This window comes from Rhea pennata, chromosome 25, assembly GCF_028389875.1.
Source record: "Rhea pennata isolate bPtePen1 chromosome 25, bPtePen1.pri, whole genome shotgun sequence".
NCBI lineage: Eukaryota > Metazoa > Chordata > Aves > Rheiformes > Rheidae > Rhea > Rhea pennata.
In genome coordinates, this window is record NC_084687.1 from 6129633 (window position 1) to 6141461 (window position 11829).

Below are 11829 nucleotides of genomic sequence, written 5' to 3' on the forward strand. Positions count from 1 at the left end.
CTGCCCTTTAGTTGCTGTCATATAACCCTGGAAGGAATCTGCCAGCTTTCTCTTACCTCCTTTCTATCCCCTTCGCTTACACTTCTGTATCTCTTTAACCACCTTTGACCGTACAGATTTGGTGTCGTTTTTCAGAGCTCTTTGAGGATTTAGCCCTATGACCCCATGCACCAGCTTCTTAAATTTCCAAATCTGTTTCCTCAGGATTAACTCCCAGTGTTGTGATCCAAAAGGCTACACATATATTCCTGTAGTAATATATACTAAAAATCTGTTGTTTATTTGCTGTTAAAGATTGAATGAAAATACAGTGATGATAATTAATCTTTCTGCAGAAAGGAAATGCTTAAAAAGCCACTGGGGAGAAGAAAGCACAGAGTGCACAAGCCTGATGCTCTGCTCCTGATCTTCTTTTGAAATACGTCACTGTCTCCCCACAAATGCGTTTACTGCCGTTCCCAGGCATTCCCCTGCACAGATCTGAGGACGAGCCCCCCAAAGCATCTCCTGCCTCGCGCTTCCCCTTCTCCACTGCAAACCTGCAGAGATTTCCCACTGCAGAGGGGCGAGGTGGAAGAGCTACTTACAGTCCAGGCTGGTTCTGCAGGCTGCTTCGCACCTCCTCATCCAGCCCGACCCCTTGGAGATGTGCCGGAGCCGGTGGCCACTCTGCACCCGTCCTGCCTCCCTGGGACTTGCCACTCTCTGGCCTCGGTTTTAAATACTCCTCTTTGCTCCGGCCCTGCGTTTCCACCTGTTGTGCCTTAAAGGAATAGCATCCGAAAGGCCTGGCCGGGCGCCGGGTGAGCGCGGGCGGCCCGGCACGCCGCCGCGGCGCCTGGCGGCGGGTGCACCGGGGCGCTCGCGGCCGCCGGCCAGGACCCCGCGGCCCGAGGGCTGCCCTTCCCCCGCGCGGGCCGACCCCCAGCCGAGCTTTATAAAATGCAAAAAATAGCAAATAGCAGCTTTGCTGCCATCTTCAGCCCCGGCGCTTTGGTGCCCCACTGTTGGCGGGTGAAGGGCGGCATCGTGCCAAATTCCCTGGAAATCGCGGGGGGTCTCGGAGCTGTGCGGCAGGGTGACGCTGATGAAGACAAGAGTATTTGTGCCTCGCGGGATGGATCGTTAACTCGCTTCGCCTCGCGCCCGCGGTGCCAAAGCGGCGACTTGGCTTAACTGAGGGGTCGCGCGGAGCTTTTCTCGGGTGTTTGCAGTGAAAACGGAGGAGCGTGTGGAGCTGCTGCTGCCGAGCGGGCCCGGGGCTGCAGCTCTGCCGGTTTGGGGAGCGCCTGGTCCCCGCACCGAGGGCGTCGAGCCGCTTCTCCGCTGCAAATGTGCAGCCTTTGCGGTGGGGAGGGGGCTGCAGCAAACGCTGGAGCCTCATACCTACTGTTTCCACCGGGGCCTTCCTCAATCTCAGCACGCTCCCTTCTCTGCTCTACCTGTCCTGCTTTTGCAGTTTGCATTGCAAAGGGTATTTTTAAAAGCACAGGTTTCTGGGGGTGCTTGGGAGGGGGGGATGCAGTGGGGGAAGTCCTGGCAGAAAATCACCCCACCAGCACCAACAGATGCTTCTGCATCTCGGGCGGTGAAAACTCAGTCCGGGGAGGATTAACAATCTCCTTAACCAACCATCATCTTTACCCTTAAAGTTCCTGGTAAAACTGATTCTTTTTCTCTAAACAAGGTGGAATTATGCAAATATATTTGCTCGCTTTAGCAGACAAGGAAGTGCCCTCCTGCCAAGTCACAGGTTCCAAAGCACTTTGGCATCTCCAGAGTGCAATGCAAACAACCCTGAGCTTGCAGGTTTTCGGGCCAAAGCACATTTACAGCATGGCATGCGATCTGAGTGTGCAGGCCGAAGCTACCATTCAGGTCTGGGCTGCCGGTGGGCTGAAATGCTCTGAATTTGGAACTTGAGTTAGTTCTGCAGAAGAGGGGACAAAAACCAGTCCTATGAACTCGAGTGTCTTCTGACCTCCTGAGGGCAGAGGTGGTTTGCACTTTGCAAAACAAAACCTGGTAGATCAGGATTTCCAAAACCCAGAAAATCCTTTTTTTTTTATTTATTTATTTATTTATTTTTTGCCTAGTGCTGAGCAAACCTGCACCCAGTGCACAGCTGCTGCGGGGTTGCTTCCCTCTGCCCCCACCCTGTCCCTGCTGCAGCTCTCCAGCACGGATGCTCCACCTCTGCAAGAGACAGCGTGGCATAAAGAAATAGCTTGATTACTGACGCTTTATTTTATTTTTTCATTTACAAATGATTTAGGAGGAGCCGTTCGGGCAGCCTGCGGTGATGCAGCGTTGGCTAGGGACGGCATCGACCGTCACGCAGGGCTCTCGGCTTCTGAGCGGGGCAGCAAGCAAGACGAGCTGAGCGCTTCGCGGTTCTGGCTATAAAGAAGCTTCTGAGCTTGAAAGCACTTTTCCCCCCATGGGGGTCCCTGTAAAAGCAGAAGAAAAGCTTTTACCTTGTATTGCTTCTCTAGCACATTTTTAGAAGTGATCAGGAAGGGTGTTGTTTTTATGCCCAACTCGGTATTTTAAATGGGTTGGACATTTCAGAAGGTCCTGAGACTAGAAATCCAGAAACACTTAGGTTGGAGGGGACCGCTGGAGTTGAACCGTCGACAACTCCTGGTTTGCATTCTTGTTTTTAGAAGTTTCTCACAAAATATTGATTGATTACTTTGGAGATTTTAAATGGACTGTGCCTTTTTTCTTTCCATTCTTTACATTTAGGACCTTGAGAATCCTTCATGCAGAATTCATTTTGTAACATAAAAGGTCAAACAGCAGTAAAACTCATATTGTTTAAGTTAAATCATTTGGCAGAATATATTCTAGATCTCCATCATTACGACCTCAGCTTTAAAGCTGCTTTTGAAAGCATCTGAGTATTTGATGTCTACAATCTGTTCACTGAATCTCATTGAAAACTCTGCTTTCTGCTCCTGTTCAAGCCAGTTGATGTTTCAGATGATAGGGAAAACAAACGTAAGTATACACTTGTTGGTGTCTATGGAGATTGCTCTAGAGGGTGAAAATTATCACAATCACTCAGCCACCTCTATCTATCTGACTTTAAAATATTACCACCTACTTATACCTCTACTATTTAGATCTAAAAGTGCATTGCAATGAGAACATGAAATGCCATCATCCTTTTTTTTTTTCAAATTACTGTTCCACTTGTTTTATTCTTTTTTTTTCCAGATGGAAGAGAGTTCTTTTCACTGATGTGAAATTTCACAAATTGGATATATTTTAAAATATTTACTCAGATATCTTCTACGAGAGCTTCTTTCTATAGAGTATTAGTAGTCCAAGACATGCCTTCTGCTTTTTTTTACCTTGCTGGAAGATATAGACACTTACAGACAAGCTGGTCTGCCTGAATCTTCCAAGGATAGCATAGATTATTCTGTACGTGCAGAACAAAAAAAAGTATGTTACGATTGCAACACAGTGAACAAGAATTGCTTCTATGTAATCCTGCAAGAGGTCATAAGCAATCAAATATTATTGAAACAAGCAAGCAGGAAGAGAGATAACATGTTTACTATACGTAAGCAAAACTTACAGTCAACCCCATAATAAATTTATAAACCCAGAATAGGATTTAATCGGTCTTTTGAAATCTACGGCCCAATATCCCATGGTAGGGAATAAAGACAATTATATTCTGGGACTGCAAAGCTGGTTTCTATCCCATGACGATATTTTACGTAGCAAGCCACAAACGCTCTGCTTAAAATGTTTTTACTCCCTTCCGCCAAGGGAAGTTGGCGGTTGCAGCACCAGTTCCAGAATATGCCCACCCGCTTTCTTCGCGTTTTCCTGCACTCCCGGTTTTCTCCATCATTCGTTCTCTTACAGGGTCTAAATCAGCCTGAAATGGTGCCGCTTCCAGGCTTGCCAGAGCATGTCTTTCTCTTCCTTAAAAAGAAAAAAAAAAAAATCTGTAATGGGAGGAAAACCTCCTCAAACGCGCGGTTGGGTCTCCGAGCGCTCCCTACCAGGCATCGGGCTAGGCCGGCTGCTTCCAGGGATGATTCCTGTGAATAAACCAGACATTTTCACTCACCGTCGTCTTCCCTGGGCCTTTTTACTTAAGGTTAATTTAGGTTTAGGGTTAGTTTAGGTTAATTTACCCTAAATTTACCCCTAGTGATGCCGTATGTTTTGGAAGAGATTTATACATGGGCGTTATTGAAAATCAGTTGTTCAGCAAGGCTTATTTGGGCTCGTCCCTGCCAGGTTGGGGTGAACGGCGGCGGTGGCGAGTTTGCAGCGGCCGGGACCGGCCTCGGCGCCGCGAAAGCCGCTCGGCGCCGCTCCGTGCCCTTTACACTGCTCCGTTTCCAAGCATTTGTGGAGCAATAAAACTTTGTTCTGCGGGGGAAAACTTGGCTTTGCTTTCAGTAGGACTCCAAAATTTCAGTTTATTTCATTAGCTTTTGGCTCAAGGGCGTCAAAAGAAAGGAGCAACCTCTGCAGGAGGTTGCTGGCTGCGTTCGCGGCCGTGCCACACGGGACTGAGCACGAAACGTGTGCCTGCTTCTGGAGACAGGAACTTTTTGTGAGTCAGGCTCTTGCTCATGGAAAAGCCGAGCAAGAGATGGCAAAACAGAAACGGCCACAACCCCGTAGGTGTAGCCTGGCCAGCTTACCTGTCCTACGGAGCTTTATTTTGACCAGGACAAGAACGGCGACAGCGATGAGAAGCAGCCCAGGGAGAGCTGGTAGCACAGCGGAGAGCAGAGGTGAAGCAGTTGATGTGCTGGAAGGAAGAACCGCCAAAATTAAACCGGTTTTTGATTCATGTATCAGCACCTGAAATAATGCCTTAATACAAGCAGTGTTTTTTACACCAAAGAGTATCAAAGAGTTATAAACTCTGATCAAATCAAAGGAGAACAGTCAACAAAGTCAAGCAGCGATGAAATCGTTTGATCTGGAGTTTGGCTCACGCGGAAGTAATTTCTATAGCTACTCATGACTCCGCTCCACTTTGCAGGGTTTATGCTGCCGGCTGAATTTTCCCCTCCAAAATGAAAACAAGCTGTTTTCACCATACAAGTTCACACACCGGGTTCAGCTGCTTTCTTTGCGAGTTGTTGTAGACTACCACGGTGTTGGAGGGCACCTGCGTGCCATCTCCTTGCAGAGCTGGCATAAGCCCCACGCGCAGACCGAGCTTTGCCAGGAGCTGCAGGAAATCTGACCCGCAGGGGAAGAGCCCAACTGCCATTTGGTGACATGCTCTCCTCTCCTCTCCTCTCCTCTCCTCTCCTCTCCTCTGGCTGGAGGGTGAGTAGATAGGGCAAGAAGGAGGGGGATGGAAGCACCGTGCTTCCCCTGGGCTGGATGGTGGCCACAGCGGTGAAAGGTGCAAGGCTGCTCACAGCCGTCCTGCGTAACAGGAAGCACAGACGCTAAAATCACCAGCGAGAAAACTTGTGCTAGGTCTCTGCAGTAGAAGTGCCGTAGAATAATTATTGGCCAAAATAGCTCAGAGCCTTTTGATCAACCTTTTCCAAGTAGAGCTGCTGATGTAAAACAGAGCACCCAAACGCTACCCTGGCTACTGCCGACGCATACCGGCTTGGAAAGCACGTGCAGCAAAGGACGGGGCAGCTACTGATTCACCGGTGTTACTGCTCAAGCCCAAAGGTTCCTAACAGCCTGTCTCCATCCTAACCGAAGGAAAACAGACCCAATCACACCTACTGACTCTGGTGTCTGGTCTACAGCAGTGACCAACACCAGAAGACTGAGATAGAAGTTCAAGAGCCATGCCACAGATGGACGTTTGCATTCTTGCCTTCTGCTTTCCTACTTGCTAATAGCTCCTATCAGTGTTGTCAGTTTGCAGCCTGCGCGTAGCCATGCAGAGCCCAGGGTAACTGGGCAGGCTTCCTGCCAGTCACCATGTTAGACAGCTCCTCCAACAGAAGCGTGGTGATGAACTTGCCTCCCACGATAGACTTCCTTTCTGGAAGTCTCAAACATGGTGGGGTGGAGCACGCACACCAGGGCACTCATGCTCTCCTCGGATCCACCCTCCATGTGCGTCTGACTGGTGACGCTTCTCTGAAGATGAAGTGGGGTCCATGAGAGCGGATGTTTCTGGGCCTCATGAAGAGCAGATTTCTGATGAAGAAAAATTTTTCAAGGCTTGACTATCCATATCTTTGCAGAGAAAACATGTTAAATTTACCAAAGAACCATAGTCTTCATGACAACATTTGCCAGCCTTTTGCGTTTCACCTTGCATCTCCTGCTAGGAGAACATGCAGCATGATATGACCAAAACCAAATGTTTCTTTTCTTTTCTGAGTTTTATGGAAAGCAATCAAGGAGTATAAATGAAACCCATTAGTACTTGGAAAACATTCAAACCTCAAGATCTCTATTTCTGTCCCCGAAAACCAGTCAGGTCCATTACAGGCCAGTTACACAGAAACCGCTGCATAGAAATGCACCCGTCTAAAACTGCAAGACTGTTGTTAGCTCATCTTTAGAGCAAGGCTTGCGTCTCCGTACTGTGCTTAGGATGTGATACGTGGGGGCTTTGCACCATAAATGATCAATGATGCCATTCAAACGAGCTGAATTTCTGCTGGGAGCCCAGCTTGCATCCTTGCCGCGGGGATGATTGAGTAGAAGCACCGGTGGGTGAGCAATCCTCCAACCTCACCGGTCAAAACCCTGGATCCGTAGAAGACACTTGAAACGGGATCTTTATGGGGAAAGAAGGAAAGAAAGCAGCAGGAAAGCAGGACGCCCTCCCGGCAGGAGCCAGGCAGCTCCCGCGGGATGGGGCAGGTATGGCGCTGGGCGGCAGCTGCCTCGGGGGCTTCGCCGTGGGGCTCGGACGCTGGCGATTCCCGGAGCGCTGCTCCCAGGTGACTCACCAGGCAGCAGGGCTGCGAGGAGGAGGAGGAGGAGGAGGAGGAGGAGGAGGAGACCCGCCGCGTCCCGCAGCGCGCATCTGCCCAGCCGCAAGTGTCTTGCTGCCTTTTTTATTTCCCTTCCCTGCTGTTTAACACCCTGCAGAAACTCTATGGGGGGATTTTTTTTTTTTTTTTATGTCTTTTTTGTCTGTTTACAGATTTGGCTAGAAACCGTGTTTAGCTGTCTCTGTTTTGTACACGAATTCCTTCCTTTTTCAAGTTAAAAATCCCCACAGAGCCCCGGTAGGTCCGCGGCCGGAGCCGGGGGACGTCCACGCTGCACCCCAGCCCGGGGGTCCCCGGAGAGGGCAGCTGAGGTCACGTGAACCCCCCCGCGGCGAGGCGGCCGGGGCAGAGTGGGCGAGCGTCGCCCGGCCGCGCGCCTGCAGCCTGGTAAGACCATTTGCAGCCACTTAGTCTCCCGTCCTTATCCCCCTCTCTGGCCACAGGCAGGAAGGTTGAGCGAGGAGCCTTGGAGCCCACGGCTGATGTGCTCCAGGGCCACCGCACGCGCCTGCCAAACGCTTAGTGAGGAAGCTCTCTCCCTTTTTTTCCCTCCTCTTCCTCCCGGTGCAGCTAACCCGGGTGACTTCGGCTGCGCCGCAGCCGGCGCGGCGGTGCGACCGCTCTGCGGGATCTGCCGGCGTCGAGCTGCAAGAGATTTGCAGGTACCGGACGGCTGTGCTGTGCGTGAAAGCTCTGCGGGCCAGCATGCACCTGGCCCACGCTGCAAATTACGGATAAAAGCTGAAATAAAGTGTGCTCAGGCAGGGCTTGCTGCCGTCTCTGCTCCTGCGGCGCTGCGGGGTTACCGAGCTGCTTTTCCGAGCCCTCCGCGGCGTCCGGGAGCCAGTTTCCATACAGAACGTGGAAGCAGGCGAGCAAACCTGTTCGGCATCCACAACAGAGAGCTGCCAGCTACACGTTACACTCGGGCTTTAGGGCAGGAGGGGTTTTGGTTTTTTTCAAACCGCAAAGTAGAAGTCCAAAGGAAACGATCAGAAAGTGAAAGGAAAGAGCTAGAACTTTTAATCCCAGAAATGCAGCTCTAACAAAATTAAGAATTATTTCATGTGTCTTTTGCATGAACTTTTGCATCTTCTTTTCAGTTTTGTATTGTGAAAAAGTCTATACACAATTTTCTGCACCTGATTAAAATGTTATCATTCTACGATGTAACGTGAGCTGGCTGCCGTTACAGGGTAACGGTGAGCAAAGGGTCTGTGGGAAGGTAAATTGCACGAGAATTTACCTTTTTCAGACCATTTTGTGTATGTCCTTTCCAAAAAGTCAGCAATAGGATTTATAGCTTTTGAAAACCACATTAGCTTTTTTTAAAAAATGGATTTCATTTTTCTTTCTCACAGATGAGTTATGCTGCACTTAGGAATATAGCACTAAAACTTTAAATTTCAGATCTCCTCTGTATTGTTGGTGAGATAGATGTGAAAATTCCTCAAATATTGTGGCTCATGCAGTGCTGAGTTCAGAGCACAGCAGAGCACGATCCACAGCAACTCCCCGAGGCAATGTCTGCTTACTGCTAGGTTAGCTTTATGGTTCATGTAAGATTGTTGTAGTATTTCAAGAGCAAATTTAGAATTACCTACCTTAGGGTTATGGTGGAGCTGCTCTTACTGGAAATTTTCTGCACTGCACTCCCATTTGGATTTATTCCAATGAAGCATTTAGCACCCTGCAGCTCAATTAGTCTTTGCTCAGCTCTTGATGTTTATTTCTTTCTGAATATATTTATGACCAGATTTTTTTTTTTAAAAAAAAGTCTAGATGTGCATCACTAAGCAAATCAGAGGTGCTCAAAATAGTTACGGAAATGGTACAAATGCCACCAAAATACTGACCATGGAACTTGGAGAATGTTCATATTAAGCCACATAATTATGCAGACGACATGAATGGGAAAAAAATGAAGAGGCTAGGTTCAGAAATTGCAAGATTTGAGAGGAATTCCCCTGCCCTCCAGAGAGCTGCCAAGTTCTAACACAAGTAAATTTTTCTGACGGATGGAAGCAAAATGCTGTTTGCTGTGAACTGCTCCACGTGCGACGATAAAAATGAGAACTTTGTGCGGCTTTCCTTTCTTAATCGCAGTACTTCTGCAGTTTGAATGAACCTGAATGCTTTGACTAGCTCACATCTCTCCTCTGCTGATATATGCTTTATGAATACAGGCTACAAAGACAGTTTCTGTTCCAAAGTTTGTTATAAAACAGTTGCGGCAATGAGAACGCAGCAAGAGCCGATGCCGCGTTGATACAGGCACAGCCTCACCAGCAAACGCGTTTTTCCTTGGAGTTTGGCCTGATGTTTCTCTTGCAGCAATTCCCTTGCATTGCAGAACATAATCTGGCTCCTCTGCCACAATGACATCATTTTAAAATAGAGATTTGCTAATGTTTTTGAAGCCTTTATAAGTTTATAAAATGAATGTTCAGACTGTAGCTTGAAGTGTTTTTCTTGCACTGCCAACCCCAGCTCAGAGCTTGCATTTGCTCACAGACTGTGAGCAAAATCTCTGTTCACACTCAAGGAGGAAACCGCAGAGAGCAACTCACAAGGCAGGAAGGTGCGATGGAGCCCTAAGAACGGGGTTTGTTTCAATAAAATACAAATCAACCAATATGCCAGCAACAGTCCCTTGCAGGAAGCCCTGGTCTGCTGGGCAGTGGCATCTGCAAAGACACCTCCATATCTGTCATTTTTAGAATAATTTGAGCTATTGAACAGCCCTGCAAGAGAGGGAGACGGTGTTTTTGATCGTAGTTCTGTCAAGAGAGCCTGAAGTTCCTGAAGCCCAACCCATCGGGACCAGCGCAGTAAAATCCAGCAGGGTTCAGACGTTCATGCTCGCGGGAGAGCAGCCAGCCCATCGGCCGCCCAAGCCCATGAGAAGTTTGGAAATGGACAGAAACAGGTCCTGGAAAGATCAGCATGTTTAAATCGGTGCATGCATTTCTGCTGCAGACCCAAGCTAGGCAGGTTTGGTTACAATCGTGCAAACGGGAGAAAATTATATTGGCTCATTGCAACACAACCTGACTGAACCCAACTGCAAAGTTGAGAAATCACAGCAGCATATCGCTCAGCTGCGTGGACTTTACTTGAGAACGCCCTCCAGGTCTCTTGTCATTTGTGGTGATTAATTTCTCTCTAAATTAAATCTCAGTGCATTTTACTGCTGCACACTTAAAATTTGTCGGTTGGAGGGTGGACTTTCCACAGCGTATATAAGGCATATATAAGGCTAGGCTCGTCATGAATAATTGTATTTACTGTTCTGGGATAACAGTTGTGTCCATTTCCTTGCAGGAACCGAAGCAGCGACTACGGACAATTCTCACACACACGCTTTCCCCTTCTCACCAACTGAATTAACTTAATTGGGAAGGGCAGACATAGCGCTAATTGTTTCAAACCTATGTGTGCCGAGTAACAGCGGTGTTCCTGTGAAGGGTTTTGGTTGGTTTTTCCTTTCCAATAAAAATGTGCATTGGAGGAGTCTACCAGCAGTATTTCCAAAAACGGCCAGGGCTGGCCCCGACCCGTTGTGGCCCCTGGGGTTTGCAGGATGTCCCAAGTGGCGCGTGATGGGGACTGTGGGTCAGAGCGTTCCCGGGAGAGCTGGTGCAAGGGGCTTGGAAGGCTTTGTGTGGGCCCGGTTTGGTACTGGTGGGTCCAAAGGTCCTGGTCCTGTGCGCAGGGATGCTTTGAGATCGTGTTTTCTGTGAGTCAGTCCGTGAAGCCCTTTGGAATCTCACTGGATGGAGGCAAATCTGCTAAGCAGCTTTGCTTTCTGCGTCGCGATACGGTCAGTTATATTGCAGTATTCCGTGCTGCCTTGTGCTGACCCTGTGCAATAAGCAGCTCTCAATATTCATCAGGCTGCAGAGGAATTAATCTGTCCAAAGCCATTTACTACTTCACCAGCAGCAAAGCAATCGGATCACCTTAATATTTGCAATAAAACGTGATATGCAAAGCCCGTCGTGAGAAACACGTGCCCGCTGGCTGCAGTTTCTCGGACGTGTCCAGCCTGCAGCCCTCGACCGAGCGCTCCCGTCCCCGGAGCGAGGCGGTGCAGCGCGCCGGGGAAGTGCGAGGCCGCCCGACCCGGGGCGGAGGGGTGTTCGCGGGCCGCCAGCCGGGCCGCTCGCTGCCTGGGCCTCGGCCCGCGGGGGCCAAACCCCGGGCGGAGAGGGGAGCGCTGCAGGAGGGACCTCGGCTCTAGGGACCCGGGGGCAAACTCACGCCGTGGCTTTGGAAGCAGCCTGGGTGCTCAAAGGTTGCTGTCCTAAGTGTTTTACTGCTTCCGATAAAGCAAAGCTTGGCTACTTGCACAGTAGTGTTAATAATTCATTTCTGACTGTGGCAGTGGGTTAGCTACGGTGTATCTTCGCTTTATCTTCTCTCTTTTCCTAAATTAGTGGAATGAGCTCCGTGCTGGGAAAGGCGAAGTCTCCCCCGCTCGGAGAGGTTTGCAGCCTGCGCTGGCGTTGTGCCACCTTTCCGGGCTCTCGCTCGCTCCTCGGCAGGGCGCCCGGCTCAGCCTGTCCTGCCTGTCCGTCTGTCCAGCTCCGAGAGGCGCGTGCACCCAGCCGGGGGCTCCCCACGGGGCTAAAGACCGGGGGAGAGGGGGGTGCGCCAGCCTGCGCGCTGCTGCAAGGGGCAGGTTTTGTTCGCCGAAGGAAGGGCAGGGCCGGCCGATAGCTCGTGGCAGGCGTATAGCCCACCGCGCCGGGGAGCACCGCTCCTCCGCAGAGCGGACCCGGGCTTCGCGCCCGCTCCGCAGCCCGAGCGCGGGCGGGAGGGAGCGGGATCGCTGGAGGGTGGGAGAAATGGCAAA